This window comes from Elephantulus edwardii, unplaced genomic scaffold (assembly GCF_000299155.1).
Source record: "Elephantulus edwardii isolate Elephantulus edwardi_28Jun2011 unplaced genomic scaffold, EleEdw1.0 scaffold00090, whole genome shotgun sequence".
Classification (NCBI taxonomy): domain Eukaryota; kingdom Metazoa; phylum Chordata; class Mammalia; order Macroscelidea; family Macroscelididae; genus Elephantulus; species Elephantulus edwardii.
Window position 1 is genome coordinate 12126784 of NW_006399840.1, and position 26125 is coordinate 12152908.

Sequence of the window (26125 nt, forward strand, 5' to 3'; positions counted from 1 at the left end):
ACACTGCATGGTTCAAAATTGGGAAGGACGTACACCAGGGATGTGTCCTGTTTCCATACATTTTCAACCTGTATGCAGAACAAATTATCCAGGAGGCTGGGCTCTATGAGGAGGAATGTGGGGTCAAGATTGGTGGAAGATCTATCAACAATCTGCAATATGCAGATGACACAACCCTGCTTGCTGAAACTGAGGAGGACCTGAAGCACCTGCTGCAGAGGGTCAAGGACTGCAGCCTCCAATATGGATTGAGACTCAACGTCAAGAAGACAAAGATTCTCACCACTGGGCCAATTGACAGCATCAGGATGAATGGTGAAGAGATTGAGATTGTTCACAGCTTTAGTCTGCTTGGTTCCACAGTCAATACTCTCGGCACTAGTAGCCAGGAAATGAAAAGACGTATTGTGATGGGAAAGTCTGCTGTTAGCGACCTCTCCAAAGTACTGAAGAGCAATGCTGTCTCTCTGGAGACTAAGGTGCATCTGATACAGGCCATGGTCTTTGCTATCACTTGTTATGCATCAAAGAGTTTGATAATGACTAAGGAGGATAGAAGAATTAATGACTTTGAGCTGTGGTGCTGGAGAAGAGTATGAGGGTACCATGGACTGCTAGGAAAACAAATAGATTCATCCTGGAAAGGGTCAAACTGGGCAGCTCCTTGGAGGCTAGGATTTTGAGGCTCCATCTAACATGCTTTGGACATGTTGTAAGGGGGGACTTGTCCTTGGATAGGGATAACATGCTTGGGAGGGTAGAAGGACAGCGCAGAAGGGGAAGGCCCCCTTTGAGGTGGTTTGATTCAGTGACTGGGGTAATCGGGATGGGTGTATTGGAGATGGTGAGATTGGAACAGGACAGAGCAGAGTTTTGGGTTATTGTACATAGGGTCGATATGAGTCGCAAGTGACTCGACAGTACACATAACAACAACAACAACAACATCTAAGAAAAAGATCTCATAACAAAAGTTTACAGAATACCTCTAGGTCTCCAGAACTAATAATCACAAAATAGACAAAAGACACGGAAAGACTTTTCATAGAGAAAGACATTCAGATACCACTGGCAAGAAGAGAAATACAAACGAAACCAAATGAGATACCTTTTAACCTGGTAGCAGTGACAAAGTTTAGCAGAACAACAAGCAGTAATATTGTAGAGGATGTGGAGAAGTGAGAACTCTCACACACTGTTGGTGGGATTATAAATTGGTACAACCACTCTAGAAGACAGTTTGACATTTCCTCAAAAAGTTGAACATAGAAAGTCCATGTGACCAAGCTATTCCACTACTAGGATTATACCCCAAGGAAAATAGAACCAAGAAAAAATGGAGATCTGTGCATCAATGTTTATAGCAGAGTTATTCACCATCACAACAACCTGGAAACAGTACTAAAGTCCAACTACAATTAAATGGATTGAGAAATTGTGGTACATTTGCATAATGGAATACTAAAATACTATGCAACACTCAGGAGCAATGATTTTGAAAATATTATATATAATGTGGAGAGACTGGAGAGCATTATGCTAAGTTAACTAACTCAATCTCATAAGGACAAATATTGCATAATTGTTGCATAATATACCATTATTGTAGAAATAGAGAGATAACTAGTAAAACATGTATGAAGACACAAAAAGGGAAGGAATAGAAGCATATGGGTAAGGATGAATAGGGGAGAGACCACAGGGTTGCACTGGTTGGTGAGAGGAGGGAGAGTGGGAAGGAAATTGGAAAAATCTCATGGACACCTGAAATTACTGGGTAACAATGGGCAACATCCAATGGTGATTAATTTTGTAAAAGATAATGCATGGGAATGATTTTGTGTGAAACATAATGTATACAAACTTTGTAAGCAAACCATTATAAAAAAACAAACAAAAAAACAAATCTATGCCAGGTGCTGACTGGACCATATCATCAATTACTCATGTGCAAGTTCCATTTGAAGCTGAAGAAAATGAATACCAACCAGAGTACAATTACTTTTTTGTATATTTCACCTAAATTAAAAAATCATCTGACGAACAGGTCTGAGACATTTATCACCAATTATCAAAGACCAGAGGGGCTGTCAGATTAAATCAAGGGCATTGTCTATGCAGAGAGAAAAAGTCATTTAACAGAAGAGGGAAAAAACAAAAACAAAAACAAAAAAAAAACCACCACACACCAAAACAAACAAGCAAAAAACTACACACACCAAAATGTATGTTATCAAGAAACTATAAAAATTACAGTAAAATATCAATAAGCTAAAACAAAAGGAAGAGATGTCAAAGTAAACAAGCTGAACAGAAGATTTTCAAAGGGCATCTTGAGAAGACAAAGTATTATAATGAAATAGGAAAAGAGTTGAAGAAAAACTTGCTTTGCATTTCTGAAATGGAAAGAACTAAAAAAACCAGATTCAAGCCTTGAGTTGCAACACTGAGATTTCTTTGGAAAAATCTTGAATGATCCAGGAAGAATCAAAAGAAGATGGAATGAATAAACAGAGTCATTGTACCAAAAAGAGTAAGTTGACACTGTATGAGCATCAGTAGCTCAGCACAAGGCTGAACACAAAGAACTTGCTCTGTGCATGTCATGGGGTTCTCCTCTTTCCGCCTAAAGAGGCATGTCTTACATCAAAGGTGAATGGAATTCTAGTACAGGGAACTTCTGGCATTTTCTTTTCTCTCTCCCTCTCTCTCTCTCTCTCTCTCTCTCACACACACACACACACACACACACACACACACACACACTGTATGAAAGCATAGGGAAATCATCAGACTGAATGAGATTTTATCCAAGGAAAATAAGCCCAGTGAGGACTTGGGGAAAAGAGAGAGAGAGAGAGAGAGAAAGAGAGATCTCCCTTGTTTATTTTGGAATATCATTAGGGCTAAATTGTCAGTAGTTTTGCTTTGGGTCTCAGAGATCTGGACATGTGTCTAGGGAATGGTATTTTCCCTAGCAATGATGAGAAAATACATGAGAACACATGATTTATCAGAAGCTGTAGCCCTCTCTGTTTGGTGATAAAACCCTGGTAAACTTTAAATATATGTCTATAGCAACTAATTTTTAGGAAAAACTGGTGAGGAATCTGGGCCCAAAGTTGGCCTTCCCTGCTGACCCAGATACTACTTTCACAAATAATAGTAGTATTATGTTAATAATTTGCATAAAAAGAAAGGAACAGTAGAATTCAGCCCCAAACAGTCCATTTTGCCTGCCCCCACTCCCACTAAAATACAGCTAATACAGCAGCTGGGATTAAAATGTAACCTAAATCCAGACAGTTTTTGCAAATAAGATGAAAGCTGCCCTTTAAGGGTTTTCAGTGGCACCAACTGGATTAGATCTGCTTTTGAGACAGGCATCTTTGACAATCTCTGGTAACTGTGTCTGCACTTACTGGAAGGCAGACTTAATGCATGCAAAGTCAATTAAAAAGCTAAATGCATAAAAGACAGTGGCCTGAAACAATTCATGGTAGGCATTTTCCTGTTCTCTCTGGCTTTATTTATCAGAGTTTTACACAGAAGCTGACCATCTTTCTGTGGCAGAGTGGGAACTGGCTTGAAACTGAAGACTGAAAAAGAAGGAATAAAAATAGGCAAATTAAAGCCAGGCTCAAGAGTACCATAAACATGCCTAATGGCTCAATCTCTTATAAGCCTTCCCTCCCCCACAAAAGACATGAAGTAATTTTAACTACCAATATTTTAGCATACTTCTCTATGTGTGTGATACTAATGTCTTAGTTTCTTAAAATGAGTGGCATTTCTGATAAACTACATCCCCTTTTCACAGAGTCTTGATAAGCAGCCAGTTGCATATTTTGTTCTCAATAGCAACAACAGAAAAGAAAAAAAAATCAGAGGATTGAATCCACCAATGGCTCTGAGGGGAAAAGATATGCAGTTACCTTCTGGAAAAAATCTACCGCCCTTGTAACCTGCTCAAGGTTCACTATGCGTTACTCTGGGATAGTGGATTTTAGTTATACCTTTATCGTCAATGGTTCCAGCCCTGGTGGGTGAGCCCTAGTCTTTATCCTTGATGCTGACAGTTATTTGCATTTCTTTCTAAGCTTACACTGTCTTCTATAAAACGCTCTGATGGCATAGTGAGTTACATGTTGGGTTGCAAACCTAAAGTTGTTAGTTTAAATTCACCGCTTGTTCTATGAGTAAATGATAGGTCATCTCCTCCTGAAAAGATCACAGACTTGGAAATCCAATGGAGGCCAGGTTTAAGTCAAAATAACCTAATAGCAATGGATTTAGTGTTTATAGATGATTTTCTTTAGAGCTACCTACCACCTAACCTAGACTTCAGATTATCCAATGGACTGTCAAAGAACAAAAAGATATCTCTTGGAGAAAGGGCATGCTACTTGGAGACAAGAACAGTGAAGCTTCACCTCAAGTATTTTGAGCATGTTATTAGAAGAAGCCAGTCCTTGGAAAAGGACATTATGCTTGAAAAGATGGAGTGTCAACACAAGAGAGGAGGCTCTCACTGAGATGGATCGACAGAGTGACTGTAACATTGGGCTCAAGTATATGAGAGATGATGAAGATATGAGTTGTAATCAACTCAATAACACCTAACAACCACCAAAAACAACAAAGTTCAGATTATGTGTTTCTTCATTTAAAATACTTTTGGATAATATTGCTTGGCAATACTTGTTTCGTAAAGAGATGTGACACATAACCTGTAGGAAGAAATTTTTATCATTGTGGCAAGAAAAGAAGTTGAGTAAATTATTAATTCAGTATTGAGTACCTTTTAGGTGTCACAGAGTTAATCATATTATTAAATCTCTTTCATATTTATTTTACCTAGGATAAAACATGACATTGAACTTATAATAATCTTAGAAGAATTGATGCCTTTGAGCTGTGGTGCAGGAGAAGAGTTTGAATATACCATGGCCTGCTAGGAGAACAAACAGGTTTATTCTGGAGAGGCTGAAATGAGGCTGTTCCTTGGAGGTAAGAATTCTGAAGCTTCATATGATATACTTTGGACATGTTGCAAGGAGGGACCAGTCCTTGGAGAGGGACATTATGCTTGGGGATATGGAGGGAGAGTGCAAGAAAGGAAGACTCTTGATTAGATGGACCGGGGTAATGATGTTTCAGTGACCAGGGTAACAGGAGTAAGATGTCAGAGACAGTGAGATTGGCACAGGATAGAACAGGGTTTAGGGCTGTTGTACATAGAATTGACTCAACAGCACATAACAACAGTAACAACAACTTTCAAGTTAAAGCTTGATAGTATTTCCTTCTTACTTATTTTCTCTAATTAGACACAGCCTTTTTTACCACATCTTCTTTTTAAGTAGACTGCTTTGTAGAGGAGGAAGCTCTGGGTAGCATAAATGGTTAAGTACTTGACTGTTAGCTGGAAGGTTGGTGGTTTGAACTTTCCTGGGTGCCTTGAGAGACAAACCTAGGAATATGTTGGTGAAACTACACAGCCCTGAAAACCCAATGGAGTACTTCCACTCTTCATACATGGATTGCAGTGGATTAGAATCAGCTTCATTCTACAGAAAGTACCAACATGTTTTAGAGAAAAATTTAGATTCACATTAACATTTTGCACAAAGTCTAGAGAGCTTTCATATACCCTTCTCCCCACACATGATTTCTTCTAGTATTGCAATAATAAACATATTGCAGTCATGCAATGCATGAATGATCATTGATGAATTTAGTATTTATACATTATTATCAACTAAGATCTATTGAGAAGCTCTAATGAGGAGGTGTTCTGTGAACTCAAAGGCCAAGCCTCTCTTAGTTTCCACTTTTGGTATCTCTGGAGAAATGGGGGCAATCTCTCGTGAAATGTTTGTTATGTATCAACAAGTCGGAATTGACCCATAGTTGAACTTTCTGTGGGTTTTCAGAGACAGTAAACTACACAGGGGGAGACTGTCCATTTTTCTCCCACAATGCAGCTAATGATTTGAACCACCGTTTTTTTGTCTGGCAGTGCAATTCCTTTCTACAAAGGCAATGAATTCCCCAGAAAGTAAAGTAAAATAAATTAAGATAAACCTAACAAACCAACCAATCAAACAAACAACACACACACACACACACACACACACACACACACACACACACACACTAAACCGAAATGGAAGGTCAATTATGAGTCGATTCTGACTTAAAGGCAATGAGTTGAATTTAATTGATAGTGTGCATTTGTTAGTCAACATTTGTGTTGTGTAGTCCTTCTTAATCTCTGTTAGTCATTGCACTTAAGTTGGTTCTAACTCTTAGTGACCCTCTATTGGTTTTCTGTGGTTGTAAATCTCAATATGAGGAAGTCATCCATCTCTCTTCCTCAGAACCACTTAAGATATGTATCCTTTTGTCTTAGAAGTGTGACTTGTTGTTCTGTAGGTATTGACAAATGGAAAATGTTATTTGTACATGATTACACAAATTATTTCATTGTAAATTATAAAACAACCGTTTTCTGTCTCAACATTCCCAATTTCTTATACTGTTGCATAACTATCAAAAGTGAATTATAAAATGTGTCCTGTAAAATTTTATTCTGCCAGTTAAGATGAAATAATGTTTTTTTAAAAATTTGGATTTGAAATACTTATAAATATTTTGGCTGATGTTTCAATACACTCATGGTCAATAGTAGTTTTCTATAAATTTCTTCTCTAATCTTTGTATCCTTCTTGAATGTAAAAACCATCTCAAGAAGAGATCTCGGGGGGGGGGAATTAAAAAGAGATATTTGAGGCCTTGAACACTAATGATCAAAAACTAGATGAGCTATGGAAGGATATCAAGAATACCAAGCATGAAGAGTGCAAAAGATTATTACGAAGACAGAGGAGGAAGACAAGACCAAGAGGAATATCAGAAGAGACTCTAAATATTGCACTCGATATAGCACTAAGAAGCCAAAGCAAAAGGAAGAAAGCAGGAAGTTAATGAGCTGAATAGAAGATTTCAAAGAGCAGCTTAGGAAGATAAACCAAAGTATCACAATGAAATATGCAAAGACTTGGGGTCAGAAAATCAAAAGCGACAAACTTACTCAGCATTTTTTAAGCTGAAGAAACTGAAGGGGGAAAAATATCCAAGCCTTGAGAATGCCATGGACATAATATTGAATATTGAATAATCCAGGATGCATTAAAATAAGGTAGAAGAAGTAGACAGAGTCACTATACCAAAAAGAATTGGCTGACACAGAAGAATTTCATGAAGCAACATATGATAAGAGGCAATGGTGACAAAGGAAGAAGTTCAATCTGCTCTTGAGGACTTGGGAAAAAAACAAACAACCCTAAACCTCAGAAATTGATGGTATGTCATCATCATATTTCAACAAACAGATGCTGCCCTGGATGTGCTCACCAGGTTGGGCCAAGAAATTGGAAGGACAACAACTTAGCCAAATGACAGAAATAGTTCCATATTTATTCCCATTCCAAAGAAAGATGACGTGACAGATGTGAAAATTATCCAACAATATCACTAATATCACTCACAAGCAAAATCCTGCTTAAGATCATACAAAATCAACTGGATCAGAATATCAACAAAGGACTACCAGAAACACAAGCTGAGTTTGGAAGAGTCTGTGGCACCAGAAACATTATCATCAATGTCAGCTGGATCCTGGCTGAAAGCAAAGAGTACCAGAGAGGTGTCTATCAGTGCTTCATTGACTATACAAAGGCATTATTCTATGTGGGTCACAACAACTTGTGGCTAATCCTGAGTAGAATGGAAATCCCAGAACACTTGATTGTGCTTATTCAAAACTTATAATCAGATCAGGTAGCAGTCCTCAAAACAGAGCAAGGAAACACTGTATGGTCCAAAATCAGAAAGGGAATGCATTAAGGATGTGTCTTGTCTCCCTACCTTTTCAATTTATATGTGGAGCATGTAATTCAGGAGACTGGATTTTATGAGGATTAGTGTGGGATAAGGATTGGAGGAAGACTCATCAACTATATTAAGCAGATTACACTGGCTTGCTAGCTAAAACTGAGGACGACCTGAAGTGTTTACTGCAGGTCAAAGGCTAAAGTGTCTAATACTGATTGCAGCTCAATTTCAAGAAGACAATGATTCTCACCACTAGGCCAATTACCAGCACCGGGATAGATGGAGAAGAGACAAAGGTTGTTAACGATTTCAACTTGCTTGGTTCCACAATCAACACTCTTGGGACCAGTAGTCAGGAAATCAAAAGATAAATTGCATTAGAGAAATTTGTTGTCAGGGACCTCTCCTTGGGGTTAAAAAGCAATGATGTCTGTCTAGAGATTAAGATGTACCTGATGTAGTCCATGGTTTTCTCAATTACTTTCTATGCATCAGGGGGCTGGACAATGACTAAGGAAGAGAGAAGAATTGATGCCTTTGAGTTGTGGTGCTGGAGAAGAATATTGAACATACCATGGACTACCAAGAAAATAAAATGGTCTGCACTAGAGAGGGTGAAACCAAGCTTCTCCTTGGAGACAAAGATTTTGAAACTACATCTCATATAATTTAGGCATGTTGCCAGGAGGGGACCAGTACTTGGAGAAAGACATGATGCTTGGAAGGGTAGAGGGACAGTGCAGAAGAAGACACCCTTGGATGAGATGAATTGACCCAATAACAGAAGTGATGAGTTTAGGTGTGTTGGAGACAATGAGACTGCTTCAGGACAGAGTGAGTTTCAGAGCTATTAGTACAGGCAACTTCATGGCACATAACAACAATAATAACAACAATAACAACCTTCTTATATTTGTAAGCTTGTTTTTGTGTAACTTTGAGTTGGAACTGACCCTTAGATGACTTTCCAGTACATTTTCAAACACCATAAATTGTTCTGGAGGAAATTGCTTATCTTTCACCATCAGAACAGTGGATGGATTTCAACAATATACTTTTACATTGTCAGCACTATTCCTTACAACTAAGCTACCAGAGCACCCCGATGCTGTAAGTCCAGACAATGCAAAAGGTTCAAGGACAAGAAAAGTGTAACAATGAATGACAGGAGACCCTAAATCCCTGTAAACTTTCATTAAAATTAATTAAAAAAATGTTCGAGGACAAAATGATATTCCTTTCTGTTCCTTTTCTTCCTTTATTATAAAATGCTCACATTTTCTAGTTAGCATTTTTTTTTATTACTCCATGTGGTTAGAAAGCCCAAGACTATATGGTGATATAAAAACAAAGCCAAAGTAGCATCACCACAGGATTGGTTATGATTCAGAGTAACTGTCAGATAGATTAAAGCTGCCTTATAAAGTTTGTAAGAACTTGTATTGTCGTAGTGGTTAAAAGCATTTAATTGCTTTACCAAAAGGTTGGGAGCTGCAGTCCACCAGCTGGTCTATGGGAAATAAATATGGAAGTCCCATTTTTAAAGATTTACAGCCTTGTTAACCCATTGAGAAAATTCTGTTTTATCCTATCAACTCATTACCATAGTGTAAGAACTCACTCATAGCTAAACCTCTAGTGGATTTCAGAGACTATAAATCACTAAGGAGCTACAAGCCTATGACTCAATCTTTCAGAAGCACTTCACCAGACCTGTTTCAAAAAGCATTTCTATGTATGTTTGAACCTCTAATCCTTCAGCTAATAGTTGAATGTTTTCCTGATTGCATCACAAATATTCTTTAATTTTTACATACCCTGATAGATTTTTACTTTACTTGTAGCTGACAAAAGTCTAACAGATTGAGGTAGAAAACACTAACTAAGACTTTCAGCCTAAAATAAAACCAAACCCAAACAAAATCATCAGGAAAAATATGAAACACAGAAAACAAAAACTTATAAAGATTAATAGCCAATGTTGCTCCAAACAAAGCCTAACTAATTTGTGTAATAACAACACAGATTCTAGACTTTTCAATTGAACAAGGAAGGATGTTATTGTTGTGTACCACTGAATAGAAACTGACTCATAGGTGCCTTTCAGTTAAAAGTACCAGAGGAAAGTCTATCTGTGCTCCATTAACTGTGCAAAGGTGTTTGACTGTGTGGACCACAACAAACTGTGGTTGACTCTGAGAAGAATGGGAATCCCAGAACACTTGATCGTGTTTATGTGATATCTATACTTGGACCAGGAGGCAGTCATTAGAACAGAGCAAGGGAACACAGCTTGGTTCAGAATTGAAAGGGTGTATGGCAGGGATGTGTTCTATCTCCATACTTTTTCAATCTATACTCAGAAGAGATTATCCAGGATGCTGGCCTCTATGAGGAGATATGTGGCATCCGGATTGGAGGAAGACTCATCAACTATCTGCACTATGCAGATGACACAACCTGGCTTAATGACACTGTGGAGGACCTGAAGCGCTTACTGCAGAAGGTCAAGGACTGCAACCTATGATATGGATTGAAACACATCAAGAAACATAGATTTCACCACTGGGCCAATTGGCAGCATCATGATGGATGGTAAAGAGATTGAGATTGTAAACAGTTTTAGTTTGCTTGGTTCCACAATCAACCCTCTTTGTACCATCAGCCAGGAAATTAAAAGATGTATTGCTTGGGGGAAAGTCTGTTGTCAGAGACCTCTCTAGAGTACTTAAGAGCTATTATGTCAGCCTGAAGACTAAGGTACACCTGATACAGATCACAGTCTTTGTGATTACTTGCTATGCATCAGAGATCTGGACAATAACTAGAAATAATAGAAGAATTGATGCCTTTGAGTTGTAGTGCTGGAGAAGAGTATAGAGGATACTATGGACTGCTAAGAGAATAAACAGGTGAGTCCTAGAGCGGGTGAGACCAGACTGCTCGTTTGAGGCAAGGATTCTGAAGCTTTGTCTGACATACTTTGGACATGTTGCAAAGAGGGGCAAGTCCTTGGAGAAGGATGTCACACTTGGGAGGGTGGAGGGACAGCACAAGAGAGGAAGACCCTCAATGAGATGGATTGATTCAGTGACAGGAGGTAATGGAGGTACTGGGTCAGAGACAATATTGGCACAATATAGATCAGTGTTTAGGGCTGTTGTACATAGGGCTGCTGTGAGTCACAGGTGATTTGACGGCATATAACAATAACAATAAATTGCATGAAAGGAGATTGCCCATTCTTCACTGACAGAGCCACCAGTGGATTCAAACCAAGCACCTTTGGAATTGAAGCACAGATTTTTAATGAATTAGACGCCAGAGTTATTACAGGATTTCTTTTTTTTGCCGATTTATTATTATTATTAATTTCAATGAAAATGTACAAAGATTTTGGATTTCCATTCATTCATTGTTGCACGTTTCTCTCTACTCATCCCCACACCCCAGTACACTTTTCTCTTTGAAAAGTAGAAGAAAAATTATTTCATTGTTTTACAATCCCTCCCCTCAGGTCCACTCCACTATACAGCCTTCGTTCTGGACTCCTGCCATGACAATAATACCTAATCACATATATCTTTTAAACAGTTTTCTCCCTCATTGGTTTCAATGCAGTATACATTATTTATCCCATCTTTCTCAGTCTTACCCCAACCCTGATATCCGTCCCATTTTACAACAGTGGCACTATGCAGTATTTGTCCTTTTGTAACTGAGATATTTCACTCATCATTATGTCCTCCAGGGTCACTCATTTTTAATAATATTGCATGAGTTCCTTGTTGGAATACTATACAACAAAGTATTCCATTGGGTGAATATACCACAGCTTCTCTATCCATTCATTTGTTGATGGGCACTTAGGTTGTTTCCAACTCCTTGCTATTGTGAACAAAACCGCGATAAACATGGGTGTGCATATATCTGCTTGGATGTCAGTTATGGTCTCTTTGGGGTATATTCCAAGTAGTGGAATTGCTGGGTCAAATGGTATCTCTATTTGCAACTTTTTGAGGAAGTGCCATATGGTCTTCCATAGTAGTTGCACTCGTTTACACTTCCACCAACAGAGAATAAGGGTTCCAGATTCTCCACAACCTTGCCAACATTTTTTGCATGCTGTTCTGTTAAATTTTGCCAATCTTACTGGTGTGAGATGATATCTCATAGTTGTTTTGATTTGCCTCTATCTTAGAACTAGGGATTTTGAATATTTCTTCATGTTCTTGTTGGCCATCTGAGTGTCTTCTTTGGTGAAGTTTCTGTTCATATACTGTGTCCATTTTTCAATTGGATTGTTTACGTTTATCTTAAGTTCTCAAGTGCTAGATATAAGTCCTTTATCTGATGTGTCATTACCAAATACTTTTTCCCAGCCTGTGGCTTCCCTTTTAAACTCTGTTGGAGAAGTTTTTGGACGGGCATAGGGATTTGATTCTTAGAAGGTCCCATTCATCTATTTTATCTTCTCCTGGTTGTTGATTTTTCAGGGTCCTTGGGAGATTGTTTATGTTGTGAATTAGGACTTCTAGAGTTCTTCCAAGCTTTTTTAAAAAATGAAGTTTATACTTGGTTTTAGTCCTAGGTCTATGATCCACCTTGAGTTGGTTTTTGTATATGGAGTGAGGTGTGGATCTTGCTAGTCTTTTATAGATACTTTTGTAATTTTGCCAACACCATTTGTTAAAAAAGCTGTCATTTCCCCACTTAACTGATTTCATCTCCTTGTCAAAAATCAGTTGACCATAGGTAGATGGGCTGATTGCTGGGTTCTCAATTCTATTCCATTGATCTATGTGTCTGTCATTGTACCAGCACCATGCTATCTTAATCACCACAGTAGTGTAGTAGGCTTTGCTATCAGGGAGTGAGAAGCCTCCTACTTTTTTTTAAGGAGTGTTTTGCTTATTCGGGGCTTCTTTAAATTCCAAATGAAACTGGAGATTGCCTTTTCCATCTCCTTGAAGAATGGGATTGCTATTTGTATTAAGATTGCATTGAACGTGTAATTTGCCTTTGGTAGTATTGCCATTTTGACAATATTCTTCTTTTCCATGAACAAGGGATATTATTCCACTTCTCCAGTTCTCTTTTTGTTTCTTGTAATAACGTTTTGTAGTTTTCTTTGAACAGATCCTTTGTACCTCTTGTTAGATTTACTCCCACGTATTTAATCTTGTGATTAGCTATTGTGAAGGATATTGGTTTTTCTTAGCTCCAGCTCTGTATTCTCTTTGTCATTGCAGAGAAATCCAACTGATTTGTGTATCCCGTTACTTTGCTGAACTGGTCAACTATAATCCATAGTTTTTTTGCTGAGTCTTTAGGGTTTTCTATGTATACTATTATATATTCTCATAGAGAGATCATTTTACCTCCTCTTTGCCAATTTGGATATCTCTTATTTCCTTCTCTTGGCTTATTGCTATTGCTAAGACTTCCAATACAATATTGAATAAGAGAGGTGATAGTGGGCATCCTTGCCTAGTTCCTGTTCTTAAAGGAAATGCCTTTAACGTCTCTCCATTGATAATAATGTTGGCTCTTAGTTTTGCACAAATACTTTTTACTATGTTGAAGAAATTCCCCTCTAATCCTACTTTGTTGAATGTTTTAATTAGGAAAGGGTGTTGGATTTTGTCAAAGGCCTTTTCTGCATCAATTGATAGGATCAGGTGGTTCTTGTTATTTGCTTGACATGAATGACATTAATTGTTTTTCTTATGTTGAACCATCCTTGCATACTTGTTATGAATCCTACTTGGTCACTGTGAATTATTTATTTGATATATAGATTACAGGCTTTCTATATGCCATATACTTAGACACAACATTACCTCATTTTATCCTCATGACAATCAAAAAAGGAAAGGAAAGAGTTTTACAAGATTTGTACCACAGCATTGGCTTATATAATTTCAAGGAGGCTAGTAAATCTGTAGGTCAGGCAACATTCATGAGACTTTGACTCATGTTATCCTGAGGCTTTGGCTATGCTAAAATTTGTAGGACCAGTGACAAAAAGGCTGCAGAATGAAGAGCATAATCAGAGGTCTGCCAAAATACCAATTTATGGTCTACATGCTGAACATACTTTAGGAAACTGCCTTTTAAACTGAAGAATTGATTGTATTTCACTAGATTACATTGTTGTTGTTGTTGTTGTTGTTGTTATGGGTCATTGAGTCATCTGTGATTTACAGCAACCCTGTGTACAATAGTTCTGAACCCTGCCCTATCCTGAGCCCATCTCACTGACTCCAACATACCAAACTACATTGTCCCAGTTAAGTTGATCTATCTCATACCTAAAGTCTTCCTAACCTGTTCTGTCCCTCCACATTGCCAAACATCATGTCCTTATCCAAGGACTGGTCCCTCCTAACCATGTGCCCAACATATGTGAGATGGAGATTCATAATCCTGACCACAAAGGAAAAACTTGGTTTCATCTTATCCATGACAGGTCTATTTGTTCTACTGGTGGTCCATAGGTTTAATACTTTTCTCCAGCACTACAACTCAAAGGTATCAATACTTCTTCTGTCATCCTTAGTCATCTTACAGCTTTCTGATGCATAGCAAATAAATATTAAGACCATGGATTAGATCAGATGCTCCTTAGTCTCTAGACTGGCATAATTGCTCTTTAGCACTTTGGAGAGGTCCCTGACAGCAGACTTCCCCAGCGCAACTTGTCTTTCCATTTCCTGAATACTGGCACCAAAGAGTGTTGAATGTGGAGCTGAACAATCTGTAATTGTTAATAATCTCAAGCTTCTCCATCTACCATGGTGCTGGCAATTAGCCTAGTGGTGAGAATCTTAATCTTCTTGGTGTTGAGCTTCAGTCCATAGAAAAGACTACTGTCCTTGACCTTCTGCCGCAAGCACTTCAAGTCCTCCTCAGTTTTGGCAAGTAAATCTGTATCATCTGCATAACACAAATTGTTGAGGAGTATTCCTCCCACCCTGATGCCACATTCTTCCTCATAGAGTTCAGCCTCCTGAATGATCCATTCCACATATAGATTAAAAAGTTATGGAGATAAAACTGACACACTCCTTTCCTAATTTTGAATCATACAGTGTTTCCCTCCTCTGTTCTGAGGACTGCTCCTGGTTCATGTATAGGTTTTGCATGAGCATAGCCAAGTATTCTGGAATTTCCATTCTTCTCAAGGTTAGTCACAATGTGTTGTAATCCACACAGTCAAATGCCTTTGTATTGTCAATGAAACACAGACACTACTCAGTTACTCTTTGCTTCCAGCCAAGATCCATTTGACATTGGTGATAATGTCTTTAGTGCCATGGCCTCTATAAACTCACCATATATTTTTGGTAGTTCTCTGTTCACGTTCCCATCATTTGTTTTATAATATTCAGCAGAATTTTGCTTGTGTGTGATACTAATGATATTGTGCAATAATCTTCATACTCTGTCGGTCACCTTTTTTAGGGATAAAAATAAATATGAATCTCTTCCAGGTTTTTTCAAGCCAAGTAATTATCTTCCAGGTTTGTTGGAACAACCTAGTGAGCATATCCATAGCTGCATCTGTTTGTTGAAATACGTTAATTTGTTATTGCTTCAGTGCCTGGGACATTGTTTTTTGCCAATCCCTTCAGAGCAGCTTGAACTTCCTCATTCATCACCATCGTCTCTTGATCATAAGCCTTTTTATTAAATTCTACTGTGTCAGCCAATTCTTTTTGGTACACTGACTCTCTGTACTGCTTCCATCTTCTTTTAATGTTTCCTGGATCATTCAATATTCTGTCCATACATCATTAAGTATTACAACCCAAGGCTTAACATTTTCCTTCAGTTACTTCAGCTTAAGAAATGGTAAGCAAATTTGTCCTTTTTGACTTTTTGGACCCAAGTTCTTTGCACATTTCTTTATAATATTTTGTTTTGTTTTCGTCCACTGCCCTTTGGAAACTTCTGTTCAGCTCTTTAATTTTTTTGCCCCCCTTTGCTCTGGCTTCTTGGTGCTCTAGTGGCATATAGAATCTTTTCTGGCATCCATATTGGTTTTTATCTTCATCCTCTGTCTCTGTAATAATCTTTTGCATTCTTCTTGGATGATATTCTTTATATCCTCCCACAGCTCATCTAGTTTTCACTCATTAGTGTTCAAGGCTTCAAACCTGCTCCTGAGATGGTTTTTAAATTCAGGAGGGATAGACTCAAGGTCAAATTTTGGTTCCTGTGAATTCGATTTAACCTTATTTAGTTTTAGTTTTAACTTGAATATGAATAGTTGATGGTCTGTTCTATAATCAGCACCTGGCACGTTATACTACAAAGTGTTATCCACTCCCTACACAAGTCCAGCTGACATAATTGTACTTAACTACTCTATGACAACCACCAGTGTTTGAGCTAATTGTTGGGAATCATGGCTAGTCCAGGAAACACGTGACATTAACCATTATAGTACTAGGGTTGAAAAGAATCTTAGTGGCAAGACTGGATCTCAGACCCAGCTGTGTCACATGAGTATAACTTTGCTTCAGAATCCACCACAGAACTGTCATTGGAATGGATAACCTTAACATAAAGCAATAGTCTCACTATTGATTTTATGAGTTTTTCTGGAGACATACCCTGTTCTCTTCAATCCTTATTTTACATTTAGTAGAAAAAATTTAAACCCAAAATGAAAAAGAAATTAAAATGTCTTAAAGTCATACTATTTTACAATGAAACCTGGTGACAAGAATTAATGTCAGACTTTTTAGTAGGACATTATTTAAGTTTGAGGGGTGTTTTGTAAGAATATGACTCAGAGGACACCTATTGTACTACTAATAAGAATAAAATGTCTTTAGTCTTGGTTTCCCAATTAATACAATATTAATTTAAAATAATCACTTAAATAATAAGACTTAAATTTTTCTCCCTGAAAAAGTGAAAATAATACACTAATGCAGTTTTATTTACGAGGGTTTAAAAATGTAGTAATGGTAAGTTAATATAACATTTCATGTCTTACTGCAAAACCATTTTGCTATTTGCAATTTTTATATTTGCTTTCTAAAATGTTAGATATTCTATAGTTGTTGATTTAATATCTATGAGTCATAAAGAGACAATGGTGAAAAAGAAAAGAATGATACAACAGTTTTCCCTGGGTTCATGAACTACTAGAACTTGGAACTTCACACATATCCCTACTAATATCCAACTAGCGCAAAGAGCACAAAAATTAGTATTTGAAACTTCTCATTGGCACCAAGAAGATTAAAGTAACTCATTGGACTGTAATACATCAAAGGTTTTGAATAACGAAAACCAAATTGAGAAAATAATGGGCATGCCATAGATCGATAACCTTGAGAACTATTTTGTTCCATATTCAGAGAAGGAAAATAAGTACCATTAGCTTAAATTCCTCCACAGTGTTGTTCTCCTTGGGCCTGGTATCCTGGAGTAGCATCTTAATTGGTGATCTCTTTGGCAAAGACCCAATTGTAGAAATAATGGTGTGATTTTCCTAAAATGTGTTCTGCTATCCCTCTTTTATTTTATTTCCCCCTCCTCATTCCTGCACGTGTCCTCCATTATCCACACACCAGGCTCAGTGTCTAGCACATCTGGGCCTCACAAGCAGTCATGGAAATCTTTATGACAGTGTCATCACCGCTATTGTGCTTGTCAACATCATCACTATGGCCGTCATCACATTCATCATTACCCTGAGCATTTACACAGTCATCCTTTGTAGATGACAAAGTGTTTTCCCAGGAAATGCTTATAACAAACTTCCAACTGTAAATTCAGTCCTTGTTAGGATCTCTGTTTCAATGCAGAGGAAAGATGCTCCCATTCAGAAGACCTTAGTTCACATTCTGGCTTAGCTCAGCTAAATTTAATGCACACAGATTAACCACCATTTTGTACCAGGATTTGCTCAGTGCTGGAACATCTCTAATCTGAATGGCAATTCTTATTCTCAGAGTCCATGAGCTGCCTGTCTTTCCACTCATCATGCTAGCTCTGTTTAAGGTAAATGGATAGTTTAAAACTTGTGTTTCAGTATCTCCAAGGGTTTACGAAAGTGGAAATAGAAGCTTCAAATTATTGCCAATGTTGCAAAACCTTATCCCTGGAAATTTAACCTTAACTCTGGAAAAGACTGCTCATGGGCTGGCTAACTATTTGACACATGAAATAGCTTTTCTGGAGCGCTGGTTTTCAGAGAGACTGTTGGAGCAGAACGAGACTTCATGGGGGAGGATAGTACTTATCAGGGACATCCAACTCTGGAGCTTCCTTCAACATATCATTTCCATCTTTCACTGCCCTACTAAACTAGCTCAGTCAATCTCCAGTGCTCAAGATCCCCAAGCAACACTTTCCCAAGCTGTTAAAGGTTATGGTATCATAAATAGGCTTGCTGCGTACAAGTCACACTATTCCCAATTTTATTTTCAGTTCTAATACAAACATACTACTCTGAATACTAGATTTCAGTAGTTTGCTATAGCTTTCTGTTTGGGATGCTAAAAGTCTTCTGTAAACTGAGGTTGGAAAGCTTTCCTTGAAGGGCTCCAATTGTCCATTTTATATATCCCCCTGAAGTAAGCAATGCTTCATTTACCAGAGATTATGGCTTGATAGATAAAGGAGGTAAGACCTTTTTTCTTCGCTGAGTAGCAAAGACAAGGCAAGCATGGTGGTCTCTCCAGTAGAAATGGCTTTCACTCTACTCTGAGCCCTTTATTGTTGTTGTTTCCTTTGGGTTGACTTTGACTCACAGGGACCTTATAACGAGAATGAAATGTTGCAATCCCTATGTCATCTTCATGACAGTTAGGGGTGTTGTTTGGACTGTGTGGGAATCCATCTTTCTGAAAGTTTCCATCATTTTTACTGAGGCTCATGCAGCTCCTGCCACAAAGCCCACACTTATCAAAGCAGTCCATCTGTAGATTCTAGCCAATGAGTCAGTACTTAGCTACATGTGAAAGAAACCACCTTGTTTCATCCAAAGTCAAGTAAACCAGAGTAAAGTGAACTTATTCATCAGTGGAGGAAAAATTATCTCAGCCACAATTCAGTAAACTTCTTGTTGTCTTTTGGTTAGTGGGTATCAGTTTATAATAAAAAGTATCAAGGCCAAAGAAGAAAGTGTACACTGAGGGTGGCACTGTTATGCTGGCATTGTTATTTTTATGCACCATAAAGTTCCTTTCAACTCATAATGGCCCTAAATATGAGAGAACGACAGAACATAACACTGTCAATCCTGTACCATTCCCATAACTGTTGAGCTGCTTGAGCCTATTGTTCCAGCCATTCACCTCATTAAGAATTTTCCTTTTTTATCTGATTCCCTATTTACATATGATCTACAATGAATGAATGAGAACCCAAAATCTCTGTGAATTTTCATTAAAACTAATACCATTTAATAATAATTTTAAAAAAAGACAATGATCTATACTATTTTTTGCTGACAGAGTAATTATACAGTTAGGCAATGACAACAAAATCAGCCCACAGGGATCTCAGATGAGTGGTTCTGAGGATCAGCCTCATAGACTAGATATAGATGGCTTCCCATAGAGTGCTAAACCCTGATACCACCTCCCTCATCTGTGAGCTTAATGTGCACCGCAAGAAGGTTCTGAAAAGAATTGGTTGGAGGGGCTGCTTGTGTCTCTAGAGCCTATGGAGTCTTATCAAATTACTAGCCCCTTACTATGGAGTGTCATAAATCTTTAATATTAAAGGGTTTCAATTGCTGAACTAAATAATAAACAATTACCTAGGGGTCCAGTGTATATCTGTATGGTTCTCTTATATGAAGCTAGAAGAGAAAAGCTGTTCTCAATTACAGAAAGCTTTGATTCCATGTCTTTGAAAAAAATTGGGAAAAAAATATTACCTTCCATAATGTTCTGAGAAAAAAAATCCATAATACATTTTGTCCTTCCTATTCCCAAATCTTGATTGCATATTGAGAGTTCACTAAATGTTCAAGTTAGATAACAATGCAATGTATTTAATTTTAAAAATGAAATAAAGTTCAAACAAAGAGAGATATATAGACTACTAGTATGCAGTTCATGATTTTGACAAGATATACATTTTAATAACTAAGGCCCCCCAATCAAGAAATAGACGCCTTTCATCACTCCAGAAAATATCCCTCTCCTTCATTCCAACAAATTCCAATCCCTTTATAGACAACTACTCTTCTAACTTCACTCATTAGAAAATAATTTTGTCACTTCTTAAATTTTCTAAAAAATATAACAGAATTCTATAGCATCTGCTGTTTTGTGTCTCCTTTTATATGACACTTTCATTAGTGGTTTTTTTGCAATTAATTTATGTTTACATAACTTTTTTTTTCTTGGCAAGTGACATTGCTGTATATTACAATTTGTTTTCCATTTTCTTACTCAGTGATTAAATTGACCATTTTCATTACTATGAATGTTGTAAGTAAAGGTATACAAGTCTTATGTACATATATTTTATTTTGAAATTATAAGTTATCTATAGAAAATACAATTGTGCTGTTCAGCTTTGTGAATATAAGTGCCACACAAGTTTATCTGAGCAGCTGCTTTATTTTATAGTTTTACTAGCCTAAACTAGAGTTTATGTTGCTTGATGTAAAATTTTAAAACTCATTATTGTTAATTCTGATTCTTTTTTAAAATCTTCAGTACTATTTTTAAAAATTCATATTCATAAAAGTTTACAGAGACTTAGGGTTTCCAATCATTCATTGTTGCACTTTTCTCCCTGCCCACCAAAGTCTGACTCTTAGTGACCCCATAGAAGAGGGTAGAATATCCTCACAGATCGTTCAAAGTTTTTCAATGAGATTGATTGACATAGTAGCTGAAACAATGGTAGCTGAAATGTAATAATAATGAATATGTCATTGACCTTGGAGTGTACTCTTTTATTGTACAGAGGATCCCCATGAGTTGAAACTCATGCCAAAACAACAAACAATAACAATAATAATCTTTACAAAAGGACCATCTTCTTCCTAAGGAGTGGATTTGAACAGCCAGCTTTTCATTTAGCAGATTAGCACTTAAGCTCTGTGCTGCTAAGACTTCTTGGTGTTTCAAATGATTCAATATTTGTTATTTTCAGTCCTTTATATAATTATGCTGAGTTTAAAGAGGTATAGTATTATTTGAATTTGCATTGGCTCAGTCAGTCACAAATAATATTGAGCAACTTTTCATGTGTTTATTGAATATTAAATATATTTGTTTATGCAGATTCTGCTCAAACTTTTTGTCTCTTTGTTTTTATACTGATTTGTCTTTATAATAACTTAATTCATATATATATATATATATAGAGAGAGAGAGAGAGAGAGAGAGCTAAAATATACTTATAAATATTTTGCCCAATTTTCTGCCTATCATCTACTTTCTTAAAGGTTTTTTTTCCTGATTAGCATAAAACATAACTTTTGCTGAATGTTAATTTATTATTTACCCTTACTAAGTCATCTCTACCTAAAATTTTAAAAATTTTCTCTTGTATTTTCTTCCAGAATCTTCTAGAAGTACTTAAATATAACAATTAACCCCCAAGTATCAAGTTCAGAATGCAGTACCTTCTACACAGGGAGATGTCCAATTAAGTCTTAACACACAAGAAGCATTAGTGATTCTGTAGCTTCTATATTCATTCAGCATCACAGCATCACCATTCACAGCTCAGCCAGTGTTAAGAGGTTCAAGGCCCTCGTGCTGGTGTTATTTTTGGAGATGACTTGAATTTCTGCAGTTTTGGCTCTCCCAAGGATCAGAGTCATGTTTTGGAGCAAAGACTGCCAAGCTAAACTTTTCTCTGGATGAGAAAGTATGTGTTTACCCACGTGCAAACCTGAATTTCAGTGTCTTCAATAATCGCATCTCTGTAGAACTTCTGCCTTGAGTACTATTTTTTGCCTCTATAGAGAAATAGTAATTTTAGCAAAAAGGATAAGTGAGCAAAAGTTTCCCTCACACCAAAAGGGGAGTAGTATTTAAAAATGGAAGTGGCTTGTGTAACCCACTTTTCTTTGGTTTTAAAATAACACTGCTCACAGATTTGCATTTGTTATTTTATTCTTGGCCCTGTGACCCTAGCTCCTGTTTTACTTGATAAATTCCATCTTGCCTTCCACAAACAGCCATTAAATTCTGAGCTTTTTCTAACATATTATATCAACCTTGCTTTAGATAGGTTACCAGTTTTCTAGGCTGGGAACTTGGTATTGAGAAAAAAGCAAAGTGCCTGTCAGCAACACCTAAATACTTGGATTTCTCAGTTTAAGTTTTTTACACTGACACACATAAAGTCTGTAAGAGTCAGAAGAACTCAGCAACTAGTTCTTTGTTAATTATTAGTTACTTTCCACAATTACGTCACAACACTTTACAAAGTCGTCAGTCATTCTTTAGGAAATTAGTTTATTAAATTGTTTTCTTTTTTGGTTCTATATTCCAATTCTTAGGTGAAACACAGGAAAAAAGATTAATCTTGTGTGCCAACTATTTTATCCACGTAGGCCCATACACATCTACATTCTATTAGTCTAGAGACAATAGAGGTGTTGGGAAATCACTGTTTAAAACAATGTAGTTAGCTACTTTAAGAATCAGCACCACAAACAAAAGAAGAGAAATGATAATGTTAATTGGATTAATAAAATTAAAAAAAAACCCAAAACACCACAGCTCTGTAAAAGATATTACAATCCCTGACAAAGTGCTGGTGGATTCATAACTTGGAGAAAAACAATACATCTAAAAAGAGTGGGAGATCTGGCGGCTTGGCAGTAAGGAATTGGGTTGCCAATGCAATGATTGTTATTGTTACTATTACTGTTATGTGCTGTTGAGTCAGATTGACTTATAGATGACCTTCCAGCAGATTTCAGAGATCACATGGGAGGAGATTGCCCATCCTTAGTCCATGCAGCAACTGGTAGATTCAAACTTTGTGCCTTTGGGATTACAGCAAAGCTTCTTACTGCTGACCACCAGTAGTTTATAAATTAGGGACTGTCTGTAGATCATTTTTACATCCTTGAAAGTGTAAATGGTTTACTTTTGGCTACTGACGTAAAAATTAAGTGTGAACTCATCCAATAGCAATGCAGAGAGAAGTCTGGTGATCTGCTTGTATAAAGGATACAGTGGATAGATACTGAACACTGTGTCAGAGCAGATGAGGGGAGGATTGTCTAAAAGGAGTGTATGATTAAGCACTATATTTATGAAAACAATCTGGAACAAGAAGTGCATTGCAACCTCTCAAGGGTGGGTGGGTGGAGTAAGGAACAGGAGAGAGGAAAATGTGCAAATATGAATGAATGAATGAAAGAATGAAAAAACTCAACTTTTCCGTAAACTTCCATTAAAATCACAATAAAAAAAGATATTTGCTTTAAAAAAAAAATAATAATAAACCCACATTACAGTTAAGACAGCCCTACCCTGTAACACATGGTTGTCATGAATTGAAATGTACACAACACTGAATAGATCAAAACTTTAGTTTTTTAAACATTATTCATTTAAAAAAAAATTCAATCATAGCAAGACATAGTGCTGAAATCCCAAAGGCACAGGCCTTTTTGTTGAGTCATTGGGGTTTTCTGCCTACATTATCATATCATCTGCATATAGTGAGAGTTTAACCATTTCTTTGCTGATCTGGATGCCTTTTGTTTCCTTCTCTTGTGATATTGCCCTAGAAAACACTTCCAATGCAATAATGAAAGGAGTGGTGACAATGGGCATCTTTGTCTGGTCCTTGTTTGCAAGGAAAATGTTTTAGTCTTTCTCCATTGAGAATGATGTTGGCTCTTGGTTTTGCATATATATTTTTCACTATGTTGAGGAAATTCTCTTCTTTTCCAATTTTACTGAATGTCTTTATCAGGAAGGGGTGTTGGATTTTGTAAAATGCCTTTTCTACATCAATTTATAAAATCATATGGTTCTTGTCATTTACTTTGTTAATATAGTGAATTACATTGATTGCTTTCCTTATGTTGAAACATCCTTGCATACCTGCTATGAATCCTACTTGTCATGGTGAATTATTTTTTGAGTGCTTTTACATTCTATTGGGTAGGATTTTGTTGAGGATTTTTGCATCTGTATTCATGAGTGATATTGGTCTGTAGTTTTCTTTCTTGGTAATATCTTTTCTGGTTTTGGTATTATGGTTATACTTGCTTCATAGAATGACTCTGGAAGTGTTCCTTCTTTTTCAATTTTTTGAAATAATTTAAGTAGAATGGGTGCTAAATCCTTTCTGAATGTTTGGTAGAATTCAGCTGTGAATATATCTTGTCCAGGATTTTTTTGAGGAAGTCTTTCCATAACCTTTTCAATTTCTTCTCTTGTGATGGATCTGTTCAAGTGTTCTATATCTGTCCTTGTCAATCTGAGCAGGGGATGCGTTTCAAGGAATTTTTCCATTTCTTCTAGGTCCTCAAATTTATCAGAGTATAGCTTTTCACAGTATTCTGATATTATAAATTTTATTTCCTCCAGTTCTGTTGTAATGTCACCTCTGTCATTTATTAATCAACTTATCAGTGTCTTTTCCCCACTCTTTTGTTAAATTTATCGATGGTTTGTCAGCTGCATTGACCTTTTAAAAAAAACAACACCACAAAAACTGCTGATCTTACGGATGGTTTAAATTGTTTATTTTTTTTCATATCTCATTGATTTCAGCTTTTGTCCTTATAATTTCTTTTCTTCTATAGGTTATAGGATTAAATTTTTGATCTTTTTCTATTTGCTGAAGGAGTTGAGTTAGGTCATTGATTCTTCTGTCTTCCTTTTTTATGTGTACAATGATGGTTATTAACTGGCCTCTGTGAAATGTCTTAACATGTTCAGAGGTTTTGGCAGGTTGTATTTTCGTTTTCATTTATTTCAAGGAACTTTTTATGTCATTCTTTATTTCTTTTCTAATCCAATCATATTCTAACAGAGCCTTATTTCTCTTCTACATGAGTGGTTTTGCAAGTTTTACCCTCTTGTGGATAATTTCTAGTCTTACAGGATTGTGCAGACACAGAAGAATTTCATGAGACAACATATGAGCAAAAGCCTACAGTGATGAAAGAAGAAGTTCAGGCTGCTTTGAAGGAAATAGCAAAAAATAAAGCCCAGGCATAGATGGTATACCAATTGACATATTTCAGCAAACAGATGATGCCGTGGATGTGCTCACCAAGTTGTGCCAAGAAATCTGGAGAACAACCATTTGGCCAACTGACTAGAAGAGGTCTATATTTATTCCCATCCCAAAGAAGGGTGGTCCAACAGAGTGTGGAAATTATAGAACAATATCATTGATTTCACATGCAAGCAAGATTTTACTGAAGATTATATAAAACAAATGGAATAGCACATCAGCAGAGAACTGCCAGAAGTCCAGGCTGGGTTTAGAAGGGGTCCTGGTACTAGGGATATTGTAGCTAATGTTAGATGGATCTTAGCTGAAAGCAGGGAATACCAGAGGAATGTATATCTGTGTTTCACTGATTACACAAAGGTGTTTGAGTGTGTGAATCATAACAAACTGCGGCTAACTCTTAGAAGAATGGGAACCCCAGAACACTTGGTCATGCTAATGCGAAACTTATACTTGAACTAGGAGGCAGCCATCAGAACACAGCAAGGAAACGCTGCATGGTTAAAAACTGGGAAGGGCGTATGCCAGGGATGTGTCCTAGCTCCATAACTTTTCAACCTGTATGCAGAACAAGTTTTTCTGGAGGCTGGGCTCTGTGAGGAGAAATGTGAGGTCAGGATTGGTGAAAGATCTATGGACAATCTGCGTTATGCAGATGACACAACCCTGCTTGTTGAAACTGAGGAGGACCTGAAGCGCTTGCTGTAGAGGGTCAAGGACTGCAGCCTCCAATATGGATTTAGACTCAATGTCAAGAAAACAAAGATTCTCACCACTGGACCAATTGGCAGCAACAGGATGGATGGTGACCAGATTGAAATTGTTCACAGCTTTAGTTTGCTTGGCTCCACAGTCAACACTCTTGGCACCAGTAGCCAGAAAATTAAAAGACATATTGCAATGGGAAAGTCTGCTGTTAGGGACCTTTCTGAAGTACTGAAGAGCAATGGTGTCACTCTGGAGACTAAGGTGCATCTGATACAGGCCATGGTCTTTGCTATCACTTGTTATGAGTCAG